This window comes from Biomphalaria glabrata, chromosome 2 (assembly GCF_947242115.1).
Source record: "Biomphalaria glabrata chromosome 2, xgBioGlab47.1, whole genome shotgun sequence".
Lineage (NCBI taxonomy): Eukaryota > Metazoa > Mollusca > Gastropoda > Planorbidae > Biomphalaria > Biomphalaria glabrata.
In genome coordinates, this window is record NC_074712.1 from 41,794,266 (window position 1) to 41,822,253 (window position 27,988).

The window sequence follows — 27,988 nt, forward strand, 5'->3', positions numbered from 1 at the left end:
GATCAAATTCTCGTGAAATACAAGAACAAACTAACTCCTGATAAAATTATTCTAGGTCGTAACATGTGATTTAGATTCTAACTACAGCCTTGCAAGATTTTTCCTCTACCAGACGCATCTTCCAGTGTCAAGCCACACTATCGACCTTTATATTGAAAATAGAATCGAGATGGGGCGACGGGGGAGCCCGTTGCTGTATGATTGTATACTTTCCTCTAAGATTGATCTTTTCTTGTTAAGCAGGGCGAAATTTGCCGAGTGAATGCCTCCCACCCCCTGTATATATCCAAGGCTCTCTCTCTCTCTCTCCTGCAATGATTGAATCATCCACTATTTCTGTGCGGCGTTCGTTTCATGCTCTCAGGACGTGAAGGTTGATCGTCTGCCCAGCAGAACGAAGGAAACTAACTTCAAGGAAATGTTTTTAGAGAGTTCTGCTGTTGAGCCTAGCAGTTAAATGTATGTACATGTTGTTATCAACCTTTATATGTTTTGTTGTACAAATGTTGACATTCATTCTGGTGGAGTTTCTGTCTGAACTAATGGGTAAGCTCATTGTCACTTACATGATGTAATCAAAGTCTGATGCAACACTAGGAAGGCGTGTTAGTTTTTTAGTTAGTCCGAGATTGTTGCTTGAACAGAACAAAGATCCATCCAAGTACACGTTTATTTTGATGTCGTCATTTTGTAAACCCATACGTCTGCCAATTGTATTGTGCTTCAAAATCTTTTCTCGTATTTTTCTAAGTGACAGCTAGATAATCAATGTCTGTAATGAATACATTAGCAGTTTTATTCCTACTCTATGTAGCACTGCAACTGTTACACTTGAATGCTATACCATGCTGCATTATTGTAGTTCAGTGAAGTTCAGTGCTACACATTGTGTACACGTGAGCTTAATAAAAGTTCCCCTTTCAGACCTTGTGATCATCTGTTTTATGTGGCCTGCGGTTAACGAGGGTGTCATGTGGCCAGAACAACGACCAACCGCCTTTACTTTTCGCCAACTTATGTCAGTTACCCATTAGAGCTGGATGGACTTAGAGGCGCCCGAAGATCCCAAAATTAAAAATCCCAGTCTTCACCAGGATTCGAACGCCGGTCCCCGATTCGGAAACCAAGCGCTTTACAGCTCAGCCACCTCACCCATTGAGCTTAATAAAGTAGCTAATTAAAGCCACACCACGTCAGAACGTCACAACATTAATAATATAAAATGAAATAAGATAAAAATGAAAGGTTTAACAGTTTCCTGTAGGCGTGGAATGGCGCGAAATAAATCTTACTTGCACTACTTCTCTCAGCAGTTCAAGACATGACAGTTAGGAAATATCTGAAGTCTAGTCTTTTAGTATCCAAGGTGTTGAACATACTAGCAAGAGAAATCAATAATAGCTTCATGAAGAATACAAGCGACAGTTGGAAATACATACTATCTTTTTCTCTGAATATTTCTGTGTGTTTCATTTAAGATTGACTTAGACTTGATTTTAACTTTCAATTTTAGCCAGCTAAAAGGATTCAATGAGTAGCTTATAACATTCTTTGAAAACAATTTCTGTTCGAAAATTAAACCAAACTTATATTACTTTTAAATATTCTCTCATTCTCTTCTTATAAGAATATCAGCTCAGATTACACAAATGACGCCATTTGACCTTATTGCATTCTGTCGAGACTTTATGTTATGCTATTTAAAATAAAATACTTTATTTTATCGATATTGTATTAGTTTTCATGACTGTGACTATGGAAATTTGTACGATGGAAGTATACATACAAATTAACTGTGAAATCCTCTAATGTTTTTAAGAAAACAAATTAAGATCTCATACAAGAGTTTTAACATCATTTACATAGTTCTTATCTTTACGTTGAGACGTAAGGTGAATCTTAGAATTATTATTCCAAGAAAATTAAATGATACATTTTGTTTAAAAACTCTCTCTCTCTCTCTCTCTCTCTCTCTCTCTCTCTCTCTCTCTCTTTTCAATAGAGCAATTAAAGTTATATATCTAGGTGTATTTCAGATCCTATCGACTACCATATGTTACCAACTCGTTCTTGTCAGTTTCATTCTAATGATCACACTTTTGATTTTATATCATATTATTGTTATAGAACTATCATTTCATTATAAAATGTTTGGACCTTCTCCGTGGGTTATCTTTTCTTATTTTTGCGATAGACCTGATCTATTGTTTCCCCTGGGATAATTTCATGTTAAAACATGTCAAATTACCATTTTGGAGAGTTCTTGATCTCAGACACTGTTCATCAGTGCTGGATTTATCTAAAGGAAACACAATCTATAGCTTAGGGCCCCAACTTTCTTGGGCGTTCCTCAAATGGTATTTCAATCATTTTTTAAGAAAGACCAAAGAAAAAATTGCCTTGTGTTGATTACATGGGTCCTCATAGCTAAAATCGCTTAGGGCCTTTTCAAATCTATATCTTCTTTTTTTACAGGCTGATTATAATTTGACAAACTACGAATGAGTCGAAAAAATTATAAAAGTTTAAATTTCTATACAGCCACTTCCTTCATTTTCTTACAACTCAGCAGGTAAAGAACGCCAACTGCAAATTGAAAATCCCACAATTAATTGACCGAGTCTACTATTGAGTAGATGTGTAGGTCAAACAATGTTCTCTCATCAACCTAAACCTAATCTCAACCTAATCTGAACCTAATCTGAACCTAATCTAAAATTAAGCCTCTACTTCAACGATTGCTCGCTCTTTTCCAAGTGTGTAATCGAATCTAATAACTAGCTGGGCATGTTGCTCTTGGCTACAGCTATCTCCTAAATACTACTGTTTCTATACACTCATTCTCTTTCTAGTATCGATCTCATAGAATCACCATTTCTATTTCTATCTTTTTGTTTTTTCTCTTTAAAAAAAAAAATAATTTTCCTTTCCTGTGGAAGACAGGCCTATAATTTAGCCGGCCGTGACGTAGGAACAGATAGTCGATCCAATTGGCAGCAGAGGATGATAGATAGGCCCAAGCCTGGTTCAACCAATAATTCTTCAGTATTTGATGCTTGAGTATAGAGTTCCCAGGCTTGCAGTGTACAGGCTTATGGGATATTTCTTGATCAACTATTACAAAGCCTTAGACACAAACTATAATTCTTTAGTTTTGTCAATAACCCAGTTATCGTGCGAGACAATATTTGTTTTCCACGTTTCAACACAAGTTGAGATCATGACGAGAACATAGAAAGAAATCATTTTATTGAAAGGTATTTGAGAACCAAATAGATTACGTTCGACTCGAAATACATTTTGAAAAGTTTTAAAGATAATCCTCTGGTCCATATTTAGTAATGCATAAATATAAAGTTAAACTGAAAATAAAAGACAGTTGATCACTGGAGGTGTCATGAACGCTGTCATTGATTTTTCTTGACTGTTTTTTTTTTTAACATTAAAATCTGTTGAAATAATTTTCAACAGCAGAAGAGTCCAGAATTAACTGAGACTGTGAATTTTACGTTTGATATTTTTCATATTGTGTGCAGGTCCATAATATATTTATGGATGAGTTCAGAATTTGAGCTTATAATTTCTAAGATATATGAGATCCACGAAATTTAAATGTATTAGTTGATTTTTTGTTTTACCTTTTCCGGAAAGAAACATGGATAAATAGGTCAACACAATCCGCCATCTTGAATGTCTCAATAGAGTCTATATTTGGTAGAGAAGGAAAGTTTGTTGACTGAATGGCCAGAAACAAAATGGAAACATTCACATTAAACTCTTACCAACAAATACAACTGTTGGAGACCTGGTTTCATTAAAGTCTGTTTAGCTATTGCAGACATGGTTTCATTAAAGTCTGTTTAGCTATTGCAGACATGGTTTCATTAAAGTTTGTTTAGCTATTGCAGACATGGTTTCATTAAAGTCTGTTTAGCTATTGCAGACATGGTTTCATTAAAGTCTGTTTAGCTATTGCAGACATGGTTTCGTTAAAGTCTGTTTAGCTATTGGAGACATGGTTTCATTAAAGTCTGTTTAGCTATTGGAGACATGGTTTCATTAAAGTCTGTTTAGCTATTGGAGACATGGTTTCATTAACTCTTTCTCTACTAATCGTCGATACCATCGTTGATTTTGACCTCATTAAATTAAATTAATGTTTAATTTTTAAAACTTGACTTTGAACTATATAAAAAGAGCATGCATTTCATTTTTAATTCTATACCAAGTAAAACATTTTCTGATAACAACCAAAAAGCTATTGAAGCCTAATCATAACAAGGTAGTGAAATAGTAATGAGCAAAATGAAGAATTCCTTCCAAAACGTGGAAAATAATTACGGAGAGTAAGAGTTAAAGTCTGTTTAGCTATTGGAGACATGGTTTCGTTGAAGTCTTAGTTTCTTCTACTATTCATCACTATTTCGAGACCTCGTATCTCTAGTCTTGCCAGGATTCCAACCATACAAAAGGTTCTTTAAACCAATTCATCGCTCTGTCTTTGAAATAAAGGGCATCTGCTGCGCATTAAATAAGATCATAAAGTTTTGATGCGAGATAATTAGACAATGTGCGGTTTAAGCAAAACATGACTGTCTGTTAATGACTGACAATGTATAACTATCTTTGTTAACTGAAACTAATTTTAATTTTCCTTAAAATTATTAAAATATGAAAAAAAAATGTTTTGGATCTTGTCCAAAATCTCTAATTTACCTAATGAATAAAATATTTTCTTTGTTTAAACTCGTAATAGATCTATATTTTCATGAGTAGATCAATGTCTAAGTAGTTCTTTATATTTGTAGACAATTTGTTAGTGGATCTTTTTTGTTTTTTTCTATTGTTGAATTAAATTTAAATGTCAAATATAAAGTCAAAATTTGCCGCGGCAGATTTTACTCTGTAGATGTTGTGAAGCATAAAATTCAACACTAGTAAGACTAAAAAAATTATTACAGGATTAATAGTTGTGTCAAGTCTAGAAATCTGTGTTGTCCAAAATTTAGCAGGAGGAACATTCCCTTCTAATCCCATCTCTCGCTTAAGCGTCAATTTCCCGCGCATTTAATTTAATTCTTTAAACTCTTACACAGTCATCTCCCCTGCACAGCGTCTGCTCCCCATGCGCCTGTTGTCACCCCCTCTACCTCCTCCGTGCTGTTCCCCAAAATGGCCATTTTGTAACTCTTGCAGACAAAAATCAATGTAGGCCAGGCTTCGGGAGTATGTTTGTACGTGAGGAGGGGCGATGTTATCACGTTCTTGCAGGCTGAAGCCCAAGGGGCAGCAATCACTCACACTGGTCCCTCTGGTTATTTCTCTTTGCTCGTAAGAGAATACAACAAATTAAAAGGCATAAAAATGTTTAACAGATTAACGTTCTTACATCAAGTTAACGAACAGGGCGTACACAGTAACATATCAGCTTCAGCATTGTGTTCTTACATCAAGTTAACGAACAGGGCGTACACAGTAACATATCAGCTTCAGCATTGTGTTCTTACATCAAGTTAATGAACAGGGCGTACACAGTAAGATATCAGCTTCAGCATTGTGTTCTTACATCAAGTTAATGAACAGGGCGTACACAGTAAGATATCAGCTTCAGCATTGTGTTCTTACATCAAGTTAATGAACAGGGCGTACACAGTAAGATATCAGCTTCAGCATTGTGTTCTTACATCAAGTTAATGAACAGGGCGTACACAGTAAGATATCAGCTTCAGCATTGTGTTCTTACATCAAGTTAATGAACAGGGCGTACACAGTAAGATATCAGCTTCAGCATTGTGTTCTTACATCAAGTTAACGAACAGGGCGTACACAGTAAGATATCAGCTTCAGCATTGTGTTCTTACATCAAGTTAACGAACAGGGTGTACACAGTAAGATATCAGCTTCAGCATTGTGTTCTTACATCGCAATAAATTAACGTCATGTTGGATTTCTTATATCGATTACAAGAACAGGACGCGTACTCTTTGTATTATGGTATCGAGTAGAAGAACAGGACGCGTACTCTTTGTATTATGGTATCGAGTAGAAGAACAGGACGCGTACTCTTTGTATTATGGTATCGAGTAGAAGAACAGGACGCGTACTCTTTGTATTATGGTATCGAGTACAAGAACAGGACGCGTACTCTTTGTATTATGGTATCGAGTACAAGAACAGGTCGCGTACTCTTTGTATTATGGTATCGAGTACAAGAACAGGACGCGTACTCTTTGTATTATGGTATCGAGTACAAGAACAGGTCGCGTACTCTTTGTATTATGGTATCGAGTACAAGAACAGGTCGCGTACTCTTTGTATTATGGTATCGAGTACAAGAACAGGACGCGTACTCTTTGTATTATGGTATCGAGTAATTGAACCGGGCGTACACTGTAACAAATTAGCGCCAGCATTGGGACGTTGTATTGAGTAAAAGAACAGTGCGTTTAGAGTAAGAGCATCAGCTGGATGTACTTTAAATGAAGAAAGGCATGTTATAGTGTGAAGACTAGCGTCGACTTTGCCTTGTAAAACGGTTAATAGTGTTCCAGAATTCGACAAGAAACGACACCTGATACTGCATTGCTTATTATTGAGTTTTATTCCAATGCGTCAGATCAGAATTAAATACTCCTGGCCCACACAGAGATTTAAACTCAACCCTCCTTGTGAATGACCTCTGTTGAACTCCTTACTGCTCACTGAAGGTATTAAAAGTTGCGAATTTTTTTTAGTAAAAAAAAAAATTAAATTCAATGTTTTAAAATATTATATTCTTTAGTTTTACTGCAGCATGAGGAATACTGATCAGCTGTTAATAAGTCTCTTTAGTGTTAGGCAGCCATAGCAGCAATTACGTTCCTAAGCTGAATTTAAACGTATATTTAATGAGGCTAATGTGAACTGGTTTTGAATCTGAGATTTATTCTTATTTATAAAATAGTGATGGCGTACATTTAGAAATTATCTCATTGGAAAAACAAAGATTTGTAGATAAACAAAATGCATGCGGGAATGTTACATTAAACAAAAAGTAGATCTAGACTTAAATATATATCAAATCATGGAGGTTGAATAACAGAACTTAATTAATATGATGCTAAACAATACAGAAGATGCAATACATCGCGAGATATTGCTTTTAAAATGTGAAAAATTATTTATAGATCTCAAATTTGAACAAATAGAATTATCTAATTCCTCTGTTATGAAATATTCATCTTTTCTAACATACCAACTAGAACCTGTGAAATTGCTTGGGCCTAGATACAGTGCTAGTTAAATCAATCTTTGGAAGAACAAAGCTTGAAACATTAGAAGAAAACTTTCTGTTGAGAAATATCTTCGACACCTTGTTCCTACGTAAGTCATTAATAATAATGTCTACTGATCATCTGCTGTACTGGGATAGGCCTATTCTGACCGACAAAACGGTAGATTTCAATCGCCCGGATCTGCTGTTCATCGATAAAAAAGAAAAAACCGCTACCATTATCGATATCGCCGTACCACTGTCTCATAATTTAAGAAAAACTGAGATAGAAAAACAAAGAAAATATGGGAACCTAGGCTTGGAGATTAAGCGTCTATGGAAATTGTCCAAAATAACAATATACCCCATTGTTATATCAACCGAGGGGATAATAACAACTGACCTCACAGACACCTTCAAGGCCCTTAACATTCCTAGGAAAATCTTCGTTGCCTGTCAGAGGGCGGTACTGCTGCAGACCTGCCACATCACCAGAAAATTCCTCAGTGGAAACTGTTAAAGGGACTACGATGAATTTTGTTTCTCTTTAGCGAAACTCGACCCTGGCAGCGCCAGAGAATGACTACTCGTTCATTTCTAACATAATAATAATAATCTTTATTATCCGTAAGGAAATTTGTCTTACAAATCTGTGACTAGATGGAGATAGACAAGAAAGTTTTGATATACGAACCCGAGAACGTCTTTGAAACAAATGTGTCTTATGCTATACATTGGGAAAGCAACACTTTCGGCCTTGGAGACTATCATCCTAAGCTTTTGATTGAGATTTCTTTAGTCTTAGTTTTTTAGTATGTAAGGATCTGAGATATTGTTTAATATGTTAGGATCTGAGGTATTATTTAGTATGTTAGGATCTGAGATATTGTTTAGTATGTAAGGATCTAAGGTATTGTTTAGTATGTAAGGATCTGAGGTATTATTTAGTATGTTAGGATCTGAGGTATTATTTAGTATGTTAGGATCTGAGATATTGTTTAGTATGTAAGGATCTGAGGTATTGTTTAGTATGTTAGGATCTGAGGTATTATTTAGTATGTTTGGATCTGAGATATTGTTTAGGATGTAAGGATCTAAGGTATTGTTTAGTATGTAATGATCTGAGGTATTGTTTAGTATGTTAGGATCTGAGGTATTATTTAGTATGTTAGGATCTGAGATATTGTTTAGTATGTAAGGATCTAAGGTATTGTTTAGACTGTTAGGATCTGAGGTATTGTTTAGTATGTTAGCAGGGCCGCCGCGAGGGTTGTGGCCGCCTGCGTGCAAAATTAAAAATGCCGCCCCCCGACTGTTTTTCATGAAAAAAAAATTCCATTAAGACTGAGCTTGCCACTGTTCCAAAAGTGCCATTTGATTTAATCCATTTTTTTTTGTAGACCATTCTATTTTTTCGTTTCATATTCGTACCGTTGTTGTATCCCTCAAGTACAACTATGAACCATGCACTAGGAATATTATCGGATTTAAGTGCATTCAGAAGTGGGACATCTTGGTTCTTTGAGATCAACATTAAAAACTGATGTCGTTCTGACTACTCACTTATTCTCCTGTATTGTATTTGTGACGATTATAATTGATGAGCTGCCGCGATATATTACAATGAACAGTATACATGATTATGATCTATATACAATTTCTGGATAACTTTGATTGCTTAACAGTATGACATGGACTGGATGTGGATATGTTCAACTTGTTTGTTATTGTACGTTGAAGCACAATACAAAAAAAAAAGCTCGAAATACAAAAGTCATTAACAGTGGAACTTTTTCAACGTTCTGTACACTTTCATGATAATCATCACGATTGTATTTTGGAGAGATGTGCATTGTATCCACAATCATCTGACATACACGGATTCAGAGTTGCCTACAAATGTATCCAACAAATGTAGCAACTCAGCGCTGAATATTTTTCTTGAGTTTAATACAAAGTAAATCCAAAGTACAAGCCACTTATACAAAGACTTGAAAAAAACAACATTGTAAGGCAGTGTTTCTCACATTCCCGGGTGGCGACTCCCTAGATAACATTTTCTTTTGAGCCCAATTTAGAAGCTGGAGCCCAGAGGAGCGATGTAGGCTTACACAGTGAGATCCGTGAATTGTTAAAAAAAGAAAAAAAACTTAGTCACAATTTTTAGGTGTTTTTTTTTTCATTAAGCCTCTATTAATTGAACACTGTGTATAGAAACCAAATTAACGTCCTGAATTTTCACTAAAACGTGTTTTTTTGTTTTTTCGGACATAGTGTTGCCTACATCATTTTTAAGTCTTGTAAAAAGTTCACCTGGAGGTAGAATGGAAGATGCGACAGGTTTCCGCTCAAGTCAGCAAGGGGTCTGAACATTTTTTTCGCCGCCCTCCCCCCTGTTGTTGGTCGGTTGTTGGCTTGTAGCTCCAAACAGCTAGTAGAACTGAATCGATGGAGGCGTTTTATAGTTGTTAATAAATAAACTTGAAATAACTTGAACACAAATTCAATGTAATTGTAACTGTTCACGATTTCCCTTGAGATGAGATCTACATCTAATAGTCATGGAGACAACTGATGTTGAAACACAATCTAGCTCACAACACAGCAACGTCTTTACTCTTTCGTGTCTTAAGATCGTCTCACATTTGCACAAGGTACTTCATTACCACTGCGTAACCACCAATCAATCTCTTAGCCTCTTCTCACTGCGCCCAGGAAACACACGCACTCCATAACACCCCTTTTTGTCAGGGCGTTGCGCCCTCCCCCCTCTACATGAGAGGAACTAGTGCCTCCCCCCTTCTAGTGAAAATGTTTTTAAAATTTAATTTTTTAATTACCAGTAATACATCTACTTATAGTGCGGGCTATTAGACTCAAAACAATGATTACGAAACAACCCGCAAAATTGAAGGCCATAAATGTGTAGGCGCCTATGGAAAAACCAGTGGGAATCCCTGGTAAACTGCTCTATTTTTTGTTCTTGTTTCCAAAATATTTTCTTATATACTAATATCCTTTATATATTTAAAGGATAATGGAATAATTAGAATTTATATAAAATATTTAAGTAATTATTTTTAACTAATTCTTTTTTTAAAGTAACTTTGGAATAATGATTTGACCGCCCCCTAAAGTCGTCCGCCTGCGTGCAATGCACACATTACACAAAAGGTAGCGAGCGACTGTGTATGTTAGGATCTGAGGTATAGTTTAGTATGTTAGGATCTGAGGTATAGTTTAGGATGTTAGGATCTGAGGTATAGTTTAGGATGTTAGGATCTGAGGTATAGTTTAGGATGTTAGGATCTGAGGTATAGTTTAGTATGTTAGGATCTGAGGTATAGTTTAGTATGTTAGGATCTGAGGTATAGTTTAGGATGTTAGGATCTGAGGTATAGTTTAGGATGTTAGGATCTGAGGTATAGTTTAGTATGTTAGGATCCGAGATATTGTTTAGTAATTTAGTTAGTTAGGATATGAGATATTGTTTCGTGTGTCAGGGCCTGAGGTATTGTTTAGTATGTTAGGATCTGAGGTATTGTTTAATATGTTAGGATCTGAGGTATTATTTAGTATGTTAGGATCTGAGATATTGTTTAGGATGTTAGGATCTGAGATATTGTTTAGGATGTAAGGATCTGAGGTACTGTTTAGTATGTAAGGATCTGAGATATTGTTTAGGATGTTAGGATCTAAGATATTGTTTAGGATGTTAGGATCTGAGATATTGTTTATTATGTAAGGATCTGAGGTATTGTTTAGTATGTAAGGATCTGAGATATTGTTTAGGATGTTAGGATCTAAGATATTGTTTAGGATGTTAGGATCTGAGATATTGTTTATTATGTAAGGATCTGAGGTATTGTTTAGTATGTAAGGATCTGAGATATTGTTTAGGATGTTAGGATCTAAGATATTGTTTAGGATGTTAGGATCTGAGATATTGTTTATTATGTAAGGATCTGAGGTATTGTTTAGTATGTAAGGATCTGAGATATTGTTTAGGATGTTAGGATCTAAGATATTGTTTAGGATGTTAGGATCTGAGATATTGTTTAGGATGTTAGGATCTGAGATATTGTTTATTATGTTAGGATCTGAGGTATTGTTTAGTGTGTAAGGATCTGAGATATTGTTTAGGATGTTAGGATCTAAGATATTGTTTAGGATGTTAGGATCTGAGATATTGTTTAGTATGTAAGGATCTGATATATTGTTTAGTATGTAAGGATCTGAGGTATTGTTTAGTATGTAAGGATCTGAGGTATTGTTTAGTATGTAAGGATCTGAGGTATTGTTTATTATGTAAGGATCTGAGGTATTGTTTAGTATGTAAGGATCTGAGGTATTGTTTAGTATGTAAGGATCTGAGGTATTGTTTAGTATGTAAGGATCTGAGGTATTGTTTATTATGTAAGGATCTGAGGTATTGTTTAGTATGTAAGGATCTGAGGTATTGTTTAGTATGTAAGGATCTGAGGTATTGTTTAGTATGTAAGGATCTGAGGTACTGTTTAGTATGTAAGGATCTGAGGTATTGTTTAGTATGTAAGGATCTGAGGTATTGTTTAGTATGTAAGGATCTGAGGTACTGTTTAGTATGTAAGGATCTGAGGTATTGTTTAGTATGTAAGGATCTGAGGTACTGTTTAGTATGTAAGGATCTGAGGTATTGTTTAGTATGTAAGGATCTGAGGTATTGTTTAGTATGTAAGGATCTGAGGTATTGTTTAGTACCTCATTACTTTCTTCTTCAGCTACATATATTTTTCCAAACAATTTTTTATATTATTTTTTACTAAAGAACTTTTATAGAGAGAGGTTTCCAGTATTTCAGTGGACAGTAGATCCAAGAGATGTGTACTATGAACAGGAAATCCTTAATGGACAAACATATACTAGTATTTTTAGTGGAATAGTCTAATTTCTATACTAAGCCCCCAGCCCCCCCCCCCACACACACACACGTAGACGCACACAACCCATTTAACCGACATTTACCTGGTTAAGAATCGATTACACTTTCCGCTACACACTTCACGTCTCTAATCTTGTTTTTACAACATGATGTGGATTCGATATAGAATTTTTCCATTGAATGTAATTTTCATAATCGATTTTAAACTCCTCGAGTTCGATTTGTTCATTCATTAGAGAAAAATAAAATCGATCTCATTTCTTCTCATATCTTCAGGAAACAATTTTTTGTTTCGAATACATTGTCTCGTGTGTCAAGGCACACATCTGTAGCCTGGATGAATCAAAAGAAAAATCACATCATTTTCTGTTCATAATTAAGTTCAGACATAATTGAGACATTCATCACGCACTTTTAAATCAAGTAATAATCTTTGGGAGAGGATCTTGGGTTCCGGTAATAGAAAAATGCAAAGCATCACAAGAGCTTGGATGAAGTGAGGAAATGATTGCGTAAGATTTAGACTAACAATTTGCTTTGAAAACAACACAAATAATGAGTTTTACGTCTAAGCCCGATAAACTGCATTTACTGTTCCTCAAAATCTACCCTGCTGCCTTGTGGTGTTAAAGTTTCGAAGTAATGAAAATATAAAGGTCGAAGGAAGTCCTTCAGGTGTTGGAGTTACCAGCTTAGTAGCAACTGTTCTTCGGATTGGCACGGACTATGATGCCTCCAAAATCGCCTGGAACTGGTCCTGACTCTCAAGGCAGATGGAGCAATAGATTCTTTGGAATAAAAACAATTAAATTTAGATCATTGGCCATTTGTTTTGGACATGCATAACGCCATTTTCTAACAATAAGCAAAAAAAAAAAATATCTTTACATACACAAGAGTATAGATTGTTCTTGCTTTTATTTCATATAGACAATTATTGTTTGAAAACTTTCCTCGCAATGAAGAAACATTATGTCAAAGTAACCTTAGTTTAAAATATGATTTTCTTTCACACTGATTTTTTTTTCAATGTATTTTTAAAGCTTATAAATTCTGCAACTTTTAAAAAAATCTGGGTGGACAGGGATCTCGAAAACGGCTCTAAGATTTTCCTAGAAATTTGAAAGTTTAGATGATTGGCCATATGGGTAGAATTCGGATCTGACCCTTATGATTTTTCAATAAAAATTAGATTAACATTTAATCTTTAGATCTAGACAATCTATTTCTTGCATATACATTTATACATAACCAGGAAATTTTTCGGAAGGTAGGATCAGGTCTGTCAGGTAAAAAGTGTGTACACGTTATTTCTCCCACACCCATTCTCGGATCAAGTTGAAACTTTGCACAATTATCTATTGGTATAGATATGGCATGAATCAATAAAAAAAAAGTAACCAATTAGACCAGTGATACCCAGCCTAATTCGACCTGCGGGCCATTTTAATTTCTGACACTCGTGTCGAAAAATTGCTAAAACAAAATGAAATCGACCTCATAATAATTTTATGAGAAACCCATGGATCTAGTAGTTACATTAATTAATGGGATATTGTAAGTTCATTTTTTTTTATTAAGCGTCAAAAAATGGCTTCAATTCTCTCCATAAAAGTTGAGCATAATTGTAGCTAGCTTGACCACCGCCATATTGGTTTCATAATGACGTGTGGCCCGCGTTACTTACTTTGGACATCACTGAATTACACAATTAAATACTTTATTATTAATTTAGTATTTTGTTTAATAACAACAAAGGAAACTAATACTTCAGTACTCTCAGACATGGCTAAATTAGTTGGGTTTAGTCTCCGTAAATAATTGTTAACGCTATTTTTTCCCTCACGTATTATCCAATTACTTATTTTACCTAACAAAATATGAATCAATAAACAAAACTACTCAATTAGTCAATTAATTTTTGGTAATTAACTATTTTGTTTGATATATAAAAAATGGAAATAACTTGTACATTATTGAGAGATATAGTTTTAAGAGCGGAGTTCTTCCCTATAGATAAACAATGGATTTTTAAAAATATTTTGCTTGTTAGTTATTCAGAGTAATGTAATCGCTCTTACATAAAGTCACCACCTTCATAGAGGAGGAATTGTCTGTTACTTCTAAATTCTAAACTTACACACTGTTTTTGGAATGGAACGCACATTGCACCTCTGACAAAGCTATGAAGATAGACATGTATAGACAAGGTAAGTGGCTCTGTTATAATTGAAGGACATGAACTGTGACTCCTTCTAGTTCAACGTAATACTTGTTATTTTACGGAGAGCCAATTTGGTTCCATCAATACAAAACTATAATTGTTGCCTCTCTGTATTGGCAATAGCTGGGAAATATCGTGAAATACTAGGCAGCATTTATTTCTCATGTAGGTCTTTAAATAAAAGCACACAATGAATAGGTAAATAGTTACTTATTTCAGATGTCTGTTGATTTGAATCTTGGAATAACTTTCTACTCATCACATGAAGTTTCATTCTGAGATTGTTAGCAAAAATTGGGATATATAAAGTACTTTTGGTACAGATAAAACAAATAGAACATTATTAGATCAGAAAAATATGAAAATCTCAAAGTAAAAGTTGTAGCGTAAGGTCCTCTTACTTTACTTTATTGTAACGTAAATAAATATTTTATTAAGTCTGACCGCTTTACCTTACAATTTCTTTATGATGTGAAGAGCTACCCGTTTCAGAATAGAAATAAATAAATGTACACAAGATACATATTTAGTCAGCCAATGTTAAAAATACTGAACACAATGTTAACAATTGTTAACTTTTTTTTTTTTAATCCTCTCTGTCTCGTTTAGAATGAATTGGTTTGCTTTTTATTTGTTTTTAAATATTACTCTCTTAAAGCACGTTGAGCCTGATTCGTGGTTTTAATGGCGCTTCTTTCTATCTCTTCTGTGTCTTTTCTGACATTCTCTTCTCTCACTCCCTCAATTTTCCGTCTTTTTTCCCTCTATTCTCTTACTTTTCTTATTTCTCTTTCTTTTCAATACATCCGTCTCTTCATCACTATATATCCTACTTTCTATCTCTCTTATTTTCTCTCTTAATTTCTCTTACTTTCTTTCTCATTTATTTCTCTTTCTTACTTTTTCTCAGTCTTACTTCTTCTCTCTCTCTCTCTCTTACTTTTCTCTCTCTATTACTTTCTCTCTCTATTACTTTCTCTCTCTATTACTTTCTCTTACTTTTTCTCTCACTTCTCTTTTTCACTTTTCTCTCGTCCCTCTTTGTTTACTTCTCAGTCCTTTCTTCTTCCTCCCCTTTCTCTCTCTCTCTCTCTCTCTCTCTGTCTCTTTCTTTCTCTTCGCTCTTTAGTTTTTCTTTTCTCCCTTCTTTTTTGTTTCGTTTCTTAATTTTCTCTGCTCCACCTTTTCTCTTTTTTTCCCCTCTTCATTTACCCTAGCTGTCTCTTCTCTCCTTTTCTCTCTTAATCACATCTCTACTTTCTTCCTTCATTGTTATCCAAATCCTATGCCAATCTGTCGAGTTTCTCTAATGTCATCTCTGTTTAAATAAGCTTAACAAATTCTAGACCATGGCGCCAGTTTAAAAAAAGGTTACCTCCCGTTTGAGTTAGGATGGCCTCTCTAGCAGTGGCCCCTGTGAAACAACTCTCTGGCCTCACGGCCCACATAGGAGCATCGGTTTATTTGATTCCTGCCCTACAAGGGGCAAGCACTCAACCGACTAAGTTTGAACGATACCGTCTTAAGAAGCCTCCCCCCCCCCCCATGACGGGGGTAGCAAGGGGGACAGGGAAGGGGGTGGAAAGAGAGGAGTAAGATACAGAAAAATCAATGTTCAAAATTTAGGCTTGTTCATGAGTCAGAATCTAACCCTGTCTATATACTGGAGATTATTTCTGGCCGAGATCTTTGAAGAACAGAAGCATACTTATTCAGACTTTTTTTAGTTCGTGGCTTTTTTCCTATTCAACTTTTTCTTTAGTTCCTTTATTTTCGTGCTCCTTTCCTCCAGTTGTATCGTGTGGAAAGAGCAATCAGGATGACAGCTTCATTTAGAGCTGCTTAACCCTTAAAGTGCTGAGCTTTTTGACAAGAGTGCATACAAAATGGAATTATAATTCTAGTGTTTAGAGGCTAAACTACCATACGCGTCTAAAGGGTTAAAGGGAGGTAGAAATAATCAAAATCATTTCTGTGTCTCTTCATTCTCGAATGCCGTCCAATCAATGGTGCAACACAGTTTGTTTCTTTGTGTTTCTCTTTGTTTCCGAAGTGTTTAAAAATTCCCCAAGAAATACTTTCAGTGTTCATTTTTTTCTATAGACCTACACTTGATATAATCGTATAATAGGAACACAATTTTTGTTTTTCGAAATTAAATGAAAACAAAGATTTTCTTTCGTCCTTGATATATATATAGAGTTAGAGTTCAATAAATGCCAACAATATTTTGTTTCTATACAGAAAATTGCACTAACGGCAGGCTGCGACTGTATCAAATAATATTGAATTGCTTAATACGATAAATTTCCAAATGCTAAGAACAGTATTGAGAGAGTCTTTCAACATTTTGTATTTTGTTTGAGTATGTAACTGAACATTGTTTGTTTAAAGTTGTTTTGTCATTTGTATGGCTGAATTTTGCAATGCAATTTTTTAAATTTATTTTATATACTCAAACATTTTCGGAATATTTTGCTTCCGTTTATGCAAGAAACTTATTATCTTCCCTTGTTTCTTCAATTATCTTTGCATGACAATGTAAACATATTTAGACAAGGTTACAAAAAGAGTATGTGTGGAAACACAAACTGAAACTCGGCCCCCGAAGTGGTCCACCAGGGCAGGTAAAAAGGCAGGTTTCAATATTATCAGAATGAAATTCTATCAAAGAAAAATAACAGAAAATAATGGAGAAAAATAGGTTAACAGATCTCGTGTGGTGCCCCAGCGGTCCAGCAGACCAAAGGACAGGTGAAAGTGAAAGTGAAGTTAGATGTGAACCTGGCCTAACTGATCTCTTATAATGACTATCTAATTGATCTAATTGTTTTATCTCTTATGCCTCAAGAATAAAAAATTTCCGTAAAAACAAAATTAAATTTTTTTTTTCTTTGGTTAGGTGTTTTAATATACTGGCAATATTGCAGTTCACGCGATAATATGAAAAACTTCTTATTAATTGTTGTTTTAAATTATGTCTAACTTATATGCATACTAATAGATTTTTTCTCTTTAAAAAAATAATAAACATTTTTGTGTGAAAATATAGTACATAGTATAACAGAACAAACATAACTTGACTATACAAAATTTCGACAAAAAATCTACAACCGTTTGCGTAAATGTGTTAATAATATGATAAATGTGTGCTTACTATAATAGAGAACTTCAAGTGTTTGTTACTATTAATGGTGAATAGTTGTAAAAGTGGTGTATTTTTATGAAAAAAATGCTTGCAAAAGTGATTTAAAAAATTAGATTTTTCGCTTTCGGAAAAGAAAAAAGTAGCCGTTGCATCAGAACTTTGAATGGTCTAAAATATTGTGATGTCAGATTTTCACTATCTATTCTAGTTTATGAGATCTATACGGTACGGACGGACAGACAGAAGGACAGACAGGCCACACAAAACTAATAGCTTCTTTTCCCCATTCGAGGGCCGGGCCGCTAAAAAAGGGAAGAGAATGGAGAAGACATACTTGCCTTCAAAAGACAAAATCCGAGATTTGTAACAGTATACTTAAAAATAGCGCATTAAATTTTAATAGACATTTTTAATGCTTGTTGATCATAAGATTTACAGTTGTCTTATGCTGCCTTCTTTTACCAAACCCATGAGTCAATAATTACTCCACTTCCGGTCCAAAAAGCCATGTTCCTGACTCGTTCCGGGTTCTAATCACTTCTCTGGAAGAACGAGAGTCATGTAAGGAGGGCTTGGAACAAATGATCAATTATTAACACAGATGTAAGAATCACTTGTGCTTGCTCTTGGCATGACTTCGATTGGATATTCCCGTTGACCTAAACCCCCTCCAGGCATAACAATGTTTTTTTTTATTTTTAATCTCCAAGGAGAGAGCATTTAGAACGCCTACCTAGTAAATTATGATGGTGAATTATCTCCGCATAACACGACTCTGACACTTGCCAAGAAAAATCTGTGCATTTTAAAGAATTGATTAGTTAGAGGTGTTAAAGCAAAATATCTACTGGGGTTTAGTACAGCGGTTATTCGCTCTCTACCTGTACTATATAGATACCTTTTTTCCGATACACCTGTACTAAAAGAGATAAAACAAATGACGGTACCGTTTCATAATAGACTTTAATTTATATTTTTTTTTACAAAGCTTATATCAACTCACACTGTCTTTCTGTGTGTCTGAGTGTCTGTCTGGCCAAAAGTTTGTACACGTTATTTCTCCGACACCCAATCTCGGATCAAGCTGAAAATTTGCACAATTATTTCTTTTACCTGACATCACAAGAATCAATAGAAAAAAATATACAATTAGTTAATTAACTATCGGTAATAAATCCCTTTGTTTAGTATCTCAAACAAGGGAAAGAAATTAAACTTGAAAGAAGTGGTGTTATAAAGCTAAATTAGTCCCATTTCAAAGGGAAAGAAATAGTAGTTGATTGAAGTGGTGGTATAAGCTGCATTAGTGTTTTATAGGTTGTCGTCTGAGGCTTATTACAAATTTAATTACATGACTGAACCAAACTAATTGATGCACTAAATATATATTTTTTTATTTTTAGCGGCCCCCCGAAAGGGGAAAAGACGCTATTAGTTTTGTGTGGAATGTCCGTCCGTCACGTTTAGATCTCGTAAACTAGAAAAGATATTGAAAATTCGACATCATGATATTTTAGACCTTTCAAAGTTATGATGCAACGGCTATTTTTTTCTTTTCTGAAAGTGAAAAATTGTATTTTTAAAATCTACTATGCAAGCAGTTTTTATCAAAAATACACAATTTTTACAACTATTCACTATTAATAATAACAAACACAGGAGGCTATTAAGTAAGGGAGATAACTATTTACCATGTTTATAACACATTTATGCAAACAGTTTTAGATTTTTTTGTCAAAAAAAAATCTTTTTTACAAATGTATTGCTAAGTTATGTAAGTTCTGTCATAATAAAACTACATTTACAAAAAATGGGTACTATTTTTTTTTAAAGAGAAAAAAATCTATTTAATATACGTATAAGTGGAACATAATTTAAAACACAATTAATAAGTAGTTTTTCATATTATCGCGTGAACTGCAGGATTCCTCCAAATATACAAAGAGGCTTTGAATAAGAGATTGACCCTATACAAAACAATTAGATCAATAAGATAAACATTATATGAAATCAGTTAGGCCAGGTTCACATCTAGCTTCACATTCATGTATCCCTTGGTGTGCTGGACCGTTGGGGCACCACACAAGATCTGTCAACCTTCTTTCTCCATTCTTCTCTGTCATTTGCCTTTGATAGAATTTCATTCTGGTATTCTTTCTGAAAATATTGAAAAATGTTTTCATACCTGCTTGGGTGGACCACTTCGGCTGCCGATTTTGAGTTTGTGTTTCCACACAAACTTTCTTTGTAACCTTGTTTATTTTATTTTGCTTGTTAAATTGTGCATCATTCAACTCTAACATACTCAGTACGCCATGGTCCAATCTATTTTGTGGTCAGGGAGTTGGTATCAGGTTTTCATGTTTTCTTTAGACCCTAAGCTAACACAACTCTGCTGGTATAGGGGTTTCGAACTTCAGCCTCTTGGATCTTGATAGTCAGCCACATATCCCGATTGTTTTAAAGAATTCTGTAAACAATGTCGACACATTTCTTGAGAAATAAAAATGATGAACTACACATGAACTTTCTGGGAGTTTCATGACGGGCTCTTGTGATGTGTGTTTTAAAACAAGCGAAACGTAAAAAAATACCTTTTAAAAAGGCTTCTCTAAAGGAAAGCACTGCAAATTTACTGCCATATTTCTCAAGACTTACTTCCATTTTTTTCGATATTAAACAAAACTAATTGAATTCCAATGTTTACCTAACTATTTGGTTAATTTAATTGCTTGATTCATGTTTTGTTATGGACAATAACTAATTGTGCACAGTTTTAACTTGACTCGAGAATGGGATATGAAAAAAATGACGTGCTCAAAATTTCTTCCAGACAGAAAGACAGAATGAGTTAATGTAAGCTTTGTAAAAAAAAAAATAGACCAACTTACCACTCATCACTGGTTTCAGATTTTAGAACAAAACTTTTTTTCGAACAGTTTTTTGGGCATTTAGTGTATATTGATCGAGCATTATTGGCATTGTTTAAAATGAACAGGTGGGAGACTACAGCTTGTAAACTACTCAAGCTGAAAGTAAAGTAAACTCGACTTCTGCTCAACTTGGTGAAGAATTCTGAGCGAGATGTGATGAGGGGGGGGGGAGGGAAGTGGTCATAAAATGACCAGAGGCAGAAATGAACTGAGAACAAGAATGACATTTTGTAAGTAACTGAAAAGATTAGATCTTGTCTCTTTTGGTTCGAATGTCAATTATCTACAAATGTCAAGACGAATTGAATAGAGGCTTGTAGTAATTGGGCAGGATGTGTGCTTCTCTCTGGTTTTAAGATGAACCTGCGCTGGGTGCCAGCATTAAACTCTGCACTTGTACAATGCGACAAAACATTAAAAGTGTACAAAGATCTCACTGCTATAAATAAAGGATTAACAAGAAAGAAATAGTTGTTCTCAACAATAGGAAAAAAACAACAACTTTTTTTTTTGTCATTACGGCGACTAGCGTATGGCGGGTATTCACTTATTTGATCATGTCATTAGCTTATCTACTACAATTAATTCATTAATCCATTTGTAATGTTTGACTTAGTGCTCAAATATCAATGATTGCAGAGTTGAGGGACTGAAAGGGCGGGTAATCAAGCCCTCACCAATTCAAGCTATTGACTTGACGCCTAAGTTAACATTTAGTCATGCTCCGCGACATTTGCTGCTCTCAAAACCTGGAGTTGTTTTTTTTTTTATTTAGTGCTTTTGTGTTCTAGACTAGTTGCTCTACTCCCCTTATGGCCTTAGCAAGTACAGTCGCACAGTAATGACTCTGCAAATAATGCCCACAAATGTAAAAATACTTTTTTAAAACAATACTTATTTAAGAGGAAGAACTCTATATTTACATATAAATATGTCTCAACAATGTAGAATTTATTTCCCTTTTTTTTATATCAAGCAAATAAAATTATTAATAATTTATTCATATTTTGTAAGGAACAATAGATAATCTTGTAAAGTTTTAACTTCATTAGAGAACTGGAGGTGTAGAAATAACGTGTACAATTATCACAGGAGACAAAACCTCAAATATTTAGCCATCTCTCTTAATACTGAAGGATTAATTTCCATTTTCTGTATCAAACAAAATCATTTATTACCAGAATTTAAATGACAAATTATTATTTTTTTTTTTGTATTCATGTTTTGTTAGGTACAATAAATAGTTGTGTAAGTTTCAACTTGATTCGAGAATGTGTATAGGAGATATAACGTGTTCTAAATTTGTACCGAACAGACAGAGCAAGTTAATATAAACTTTGTAAAATATGGATATCGAGAGTACTTACCACGCAGGTTTGATAAACATACTAAGGATGTTAAACTGGTATTTAAATTAAAAAGGTCAAAACCTAGTTCAAGCTGAACCTCGAGCTGTGCCCAGGTGGCATTGAGATGAACGGTATGTTGAAACCTGCTATTTGATGTTTTCTTTTTGGATAACGTCCGACTGACAAGATTCAATTTTGATATAAAATGATCCTGCGTTTAATTGTACATACTTGGTCGTGTGGTATGCGCTTCTACCGTGATACTATGGTTCCGAGCTCGAGCTCCCCTGACGTTCGGCAAGAAGTATGGGCTAGGAGTTGATCATCTTCCTTCTGAAACTCACACAACACTAATTATACAAAGACCTTTCTTGTGGGTTATTCCGTTCAATTAGAAATCAAAAGTAGCACGAAACAAAAAAAAAGACGAGGGTAAAAACCCAAATGTTTGAGGCCAGTTGAGCTATTTTGACCAGGTCCCATTTCCTTATGTCAAATAAAATAACTGAGAAACAGCGCTCAAGGGTAAGACCAATCTTACAAAGTATCGAAGGTTAAAATGTCATTAGCGATTGGGTAGAGTTGTGGATAGTGAAATGTTCCGTATCAAAGGTCTTGGAGTTCGAAGCTATGCTTCAAATAGATTGATAGAAGATACAGATGTATTATATCCCCATTTTAAGATGTGAAGTTTCTTTTTAGTGAGCATTACATACAGACACACAAACACACTTATATATAATTATACATAACTGTGACATACAGACACACACTCTTATATATAATTATACATAACTGTGACATACACACACACTTATATATAATCATACATAACTGTGACATACAGACACACACACACACACTTATATATAATCATACATAACTGTGACATACAGACACACACACAAAATTATATATATTCATACATAACTGTGACATACAGACACACACACACTTATATATAATCATACATAACTGTGACATACAGACACACACACTTATATATGATCATACATAACTGTGACATACAGACACACACACTTATATATAATCATACATAACTGTGACATACAGACACACACACACTTATATATAATCATACATAACTGTGACATACAGACACACACACACACTTATATATAATCATACATAACTGTGACATACAGACACACACACACACACTTATATATAATCATACATAACTGTGACATACAGACACACACACACACACTTATATATAATCATACATAACTGTGACATACAGACACACACACACACACTTATATATAATCATGCATAACTGTGACATACAGACACACACACACTTATATATAATCATACATAACTGTGACATACAGACACACACACACACTTATATATAATCATACATAATTGTGACATGCAGACACACACACACATTTATATATAATCATACATAACTGTGACATACAGACACACACACTTATATATAATCATACATAACTGTGACATACAGACACACACACTTATATATAATCATACATAACTGTGACATACAGACACACACACACACGTATATATAATCATACATAACTGTGACATACAGACACACACACTTATATATAATCATACATAACTGTGACATACAGACACAAACACTTATATATAATCATACATAACTGTGACATACAGACACACACACTTATATACAATCATAAATAACTGTGACATACAGACGCACACACTTATATATAATCATACATAACTGTGACATACAGACACACACACTTATATATAATCATACATAACTGTGACATACAGACACACACACACACACTTATATATAATCATACATAATTGTGACATGCAGACACACACACACACTTATATATAATCATACATAACTGTGACATACAGACACACACACTTATATATAATCATACATAACTGTGACATACAGACACACACACACACACTTATATATAATCATACATAACTGTGACATACAGACACACACACTTATATATAATCATACATAACTGTGACATACAGACACAAACACTTATATATAATCATACATAACTGTGACATACAGACACACACACTTATATATAATCATACATAACTGTGACATACAGACACACACACTTATATATAATCATACATAACTGTGACATACAGACACACACACACACACTTATATATAATCATACATAACTGTGACATACAGACACAAACACTTATATATAATTATACATAACTGAGACATACAGACACACACACTTATATATAATCATACATAACTGTGACATACAGACACACACACTTATATATAATCATACATAACTGTGACATACAGACACACACACTTATATATAATCATACATAACTGTGACATACAGACACACACACACACACACACTTATATATAATCATACATAACTGTGACATACAGACACACACACTTATATATAATCATACATAATTGTGACATGCAGACACACACACACACTTATATATAGTCATACATAACTGTGACATACAGACACACACACTTATATATAATCATACATAACTGTGACATACAGACACACACACACACACTTATATATAATCATACATAACTGTGACATACAGACACACACACTTATATATAATCATACATAACTGTGACATACAGACACAAACACTTATATATAATAATACATAACTGTGACATACAGACACACACACTTATATATAATCATACATAACTGTGACATACAGACACACACTCTTATATATAATCATACATAACTGTGACATACAGACACACACTCTTATATATAATTATACATAACTGTGACATACACACACACTTATATATAATCATACATAACTGTGACATACAGACACACACACACACACACTTATATATAATCATACATAACTGTGACATACAGACACACACACAAAATTATATATATTCATACATAACTGTGACATACAGACACACACACACTTATATATAATCATACATAACTGTGACATACAGACACACACACTTATATATGATCATACATAACTGTGACATAAAGACACACACACTTATATATAATCATACATAACTGTGACATACAGACACACACACACTTATATATAATCATACATAACTGTGACATACAGACACACACACACACTTATATATAATCATACATAACTGTGACATACAGACACACACACACACACTTATATATAATCATACATAACTGTGACATACAGACACACACACACACTTATATATAATCATACATAACTGTGACATACAGACACACACACACACTTATATATAATCATGCATAACTGTGACATACAGACACACACACTTATATATAATCATACATAACTGTGACATACAGACACACACACACACACTTATATATAATCATACATAACTGTGACATACAGACACACACACTTATATATAATTATACATAACTGTGACATACAGACACACACACTTATATTTAATCATACATAACTGTGACACACACACACACACTTATATATAATCATACATAACTGTGACATACAGACACACACACTTATATATAATCATACATAACTGTGACATACACACACTTATATATAATCATACATAACTGTGACATACACACACACACTTATATTTAATCATACATAACTGTGACATACAGACACACACACTTATTGTTAATCATACATAACTGTGACATACAGACACACACACTTATATATAATCATACATAACTGTGACATACAGACACACACACACACACACTTATATATAATCATACATAATTGTGACATGCAGACACACACACACACACACACTTATATATAATCATACATAACTGTGACATACAGACACACACACTTATATATAATCATACATAACTGTGACATACAGACACACACACACACACTTATATATAATCATACATAACTGTGACATACAGACACACACACTTATATATAATCATACATAACTGTGACATACAGACACAAACACTTATATATAATCATACATAACTGTGACATACAGACACACACTTATATATAATCATACATAACTGTGACATACAGACACACACACTTATATATAATCATACATAACTGTGACATACAGACACACACACACACACTTATATATAATCATACATAACTGTGACATACAGACACAAACACTTATATATAATTATACATAACTGAGACATACAGACACACACACTTATATATAATCATACATAACTGTGACATACAGACACACACATTTATATATAATCATACATAACTGTGACATACAGACACACACACTTATACATAATCATACATAACTGTGACATACACACACACACACACTTATATATAATCATACATAACTGTGACATACAGACACACACACTTATATATAATCATACATAACTGTGACATACAGACACACACACTTATATATAATCATACATAACTGTGACATACAGACACACACACTTATATATAATCATACATAACTGTGACATACACACACACACACTTATATATAATCATACATAACTGTGACATACACACATCCACACTTATATATAATCATACATAACTGTGACATACACACACACACTTATATTTAATCATACATAACTGTGACATACAGTTACACACACTTATATTTAATCATACATAACCGTGACATACACACACACTTATATATAATCATACTTAACTGTGACATACACACACACACTTATATATAATCATACATAACTGTGACATACAGACACACACACTTTTATATAATTATACATAACTGTGACATACAGACACACACACTTATATATAATCATACATAACTGTGACATACAGACACACACACTTATATATAATCATACATAACTGTGACATACAGACACACACTCACACTTATATATAATCATACATAACTGTGACATACAGACACACACACACTATGACATACAAAGTTCCGGTGGTTTTTAACTTCAGCGTTTTCACTTGATGTCAACACGTAATGCTAATACAATATCAATAATAAGGTCTGAGGAAGACAAAGCAATTCATGACAAACAAGTAGAAGAAGTCTTAGAAACATTCAATTAATGAACAAATATATTTACCTACTGTCCTATGTTTTTTTAATAATTTTTTTTTCTTAAAGATGATTTGAGGATGGGCCCATTGGTTCTTGTTGGATCTCTCATATGAGTCTTGCTGGAGACATATACCATTTAGGGGAAGGGAAGGGTAAAGGCAAATGGCAACTGTGCTGACCAGATAAAACCTGCAACAACAGTTGAAACAGTTGATTTGGACTCTATGGACGTTTAAACATTTGTTTTCATATAAAAATGGACTGCATGACCGGTGCGTAAAGGAAGGTGGCAGCTAATAAAAGACTTTGAGAACTAGATTTTAATGTGTTGAAAGATACTTTTTAAAATTTTAACATTTACTGATTAAATGTCAATTAGATCTCATACTTTAACGACATTCAAACCTGGAGATATTTGTTACAATACAAATTGGATTTAATTAGGTTTGTAACAGAACATTTTTAAATTTGATTCAACTTGGTGCTTTCTTTGCGGCCCAATCTGTGGGTTGTATCTGTGGGCTGTATCTGTGGTTGTATCTGTGGTTGTATTAGGCTTCTGGGGTCCCCACACATTGAATTTACATCTTCTAACCCTTAAAGTCTGTATTGAAATACAAAACATTTTAGAAACAGCCTGAAAGTTTACCAGAAAATTTCGTTAGTCTCAGCTTATTAAAATACTAGTTTCAATTTGAAACAAACTAAACTGTCTCAAGCCTCATCTAATCCCTCGACAGCTTCCTCCGTGGCATCCTTGTCTAGCCATTCATACAACAATATCCCGGAAGCTGTTGGATCCTTGATTTCACGAGGTAATCGATTACCTCCAATCCCTTGGTCTTAATGCGCACATCACGAACATCATTAGGGAGAATTCTTTGAACCTTGTAAGACAAAAAAAAAAATCTCGATACTCGAGTAAAAAAAAAAACTCGAAGAAAAGTATCTAACAAAAAAAGGTTACTTTTTGTCAAGAATCTATCAATAGTGCTGGGACAGAGTCTGGGACAACATATTGCTGACTAGCAGTACTAAAGCCCTAGTCTACCGGACCTGT

At 34.0% G+C, this 27,988-nt stretch overlaps 1 protein-coding gene across 1 annotated transcript in view; it reads left to right on the plus strand.

The window, feature by feature from the left end:
• The first annotated feature begins 331 nt into the window (after window positions 1-331).
• The window catches only part of LOC106079019 (high-affinity choline transporter 1-like), a 94,298-nt gene continuing 66,641 nt past the window's right edge, over window positions 332-27,988 (plus strand). The window contains exon 1 of the mRNA XM_056020626.1: window positions 332-459. The gene's annotated coding sequence lies outside the window, so the exon portion shown is untranslated. The remainder of the gene's footprint in view (window positions 460-27,988) is intronic.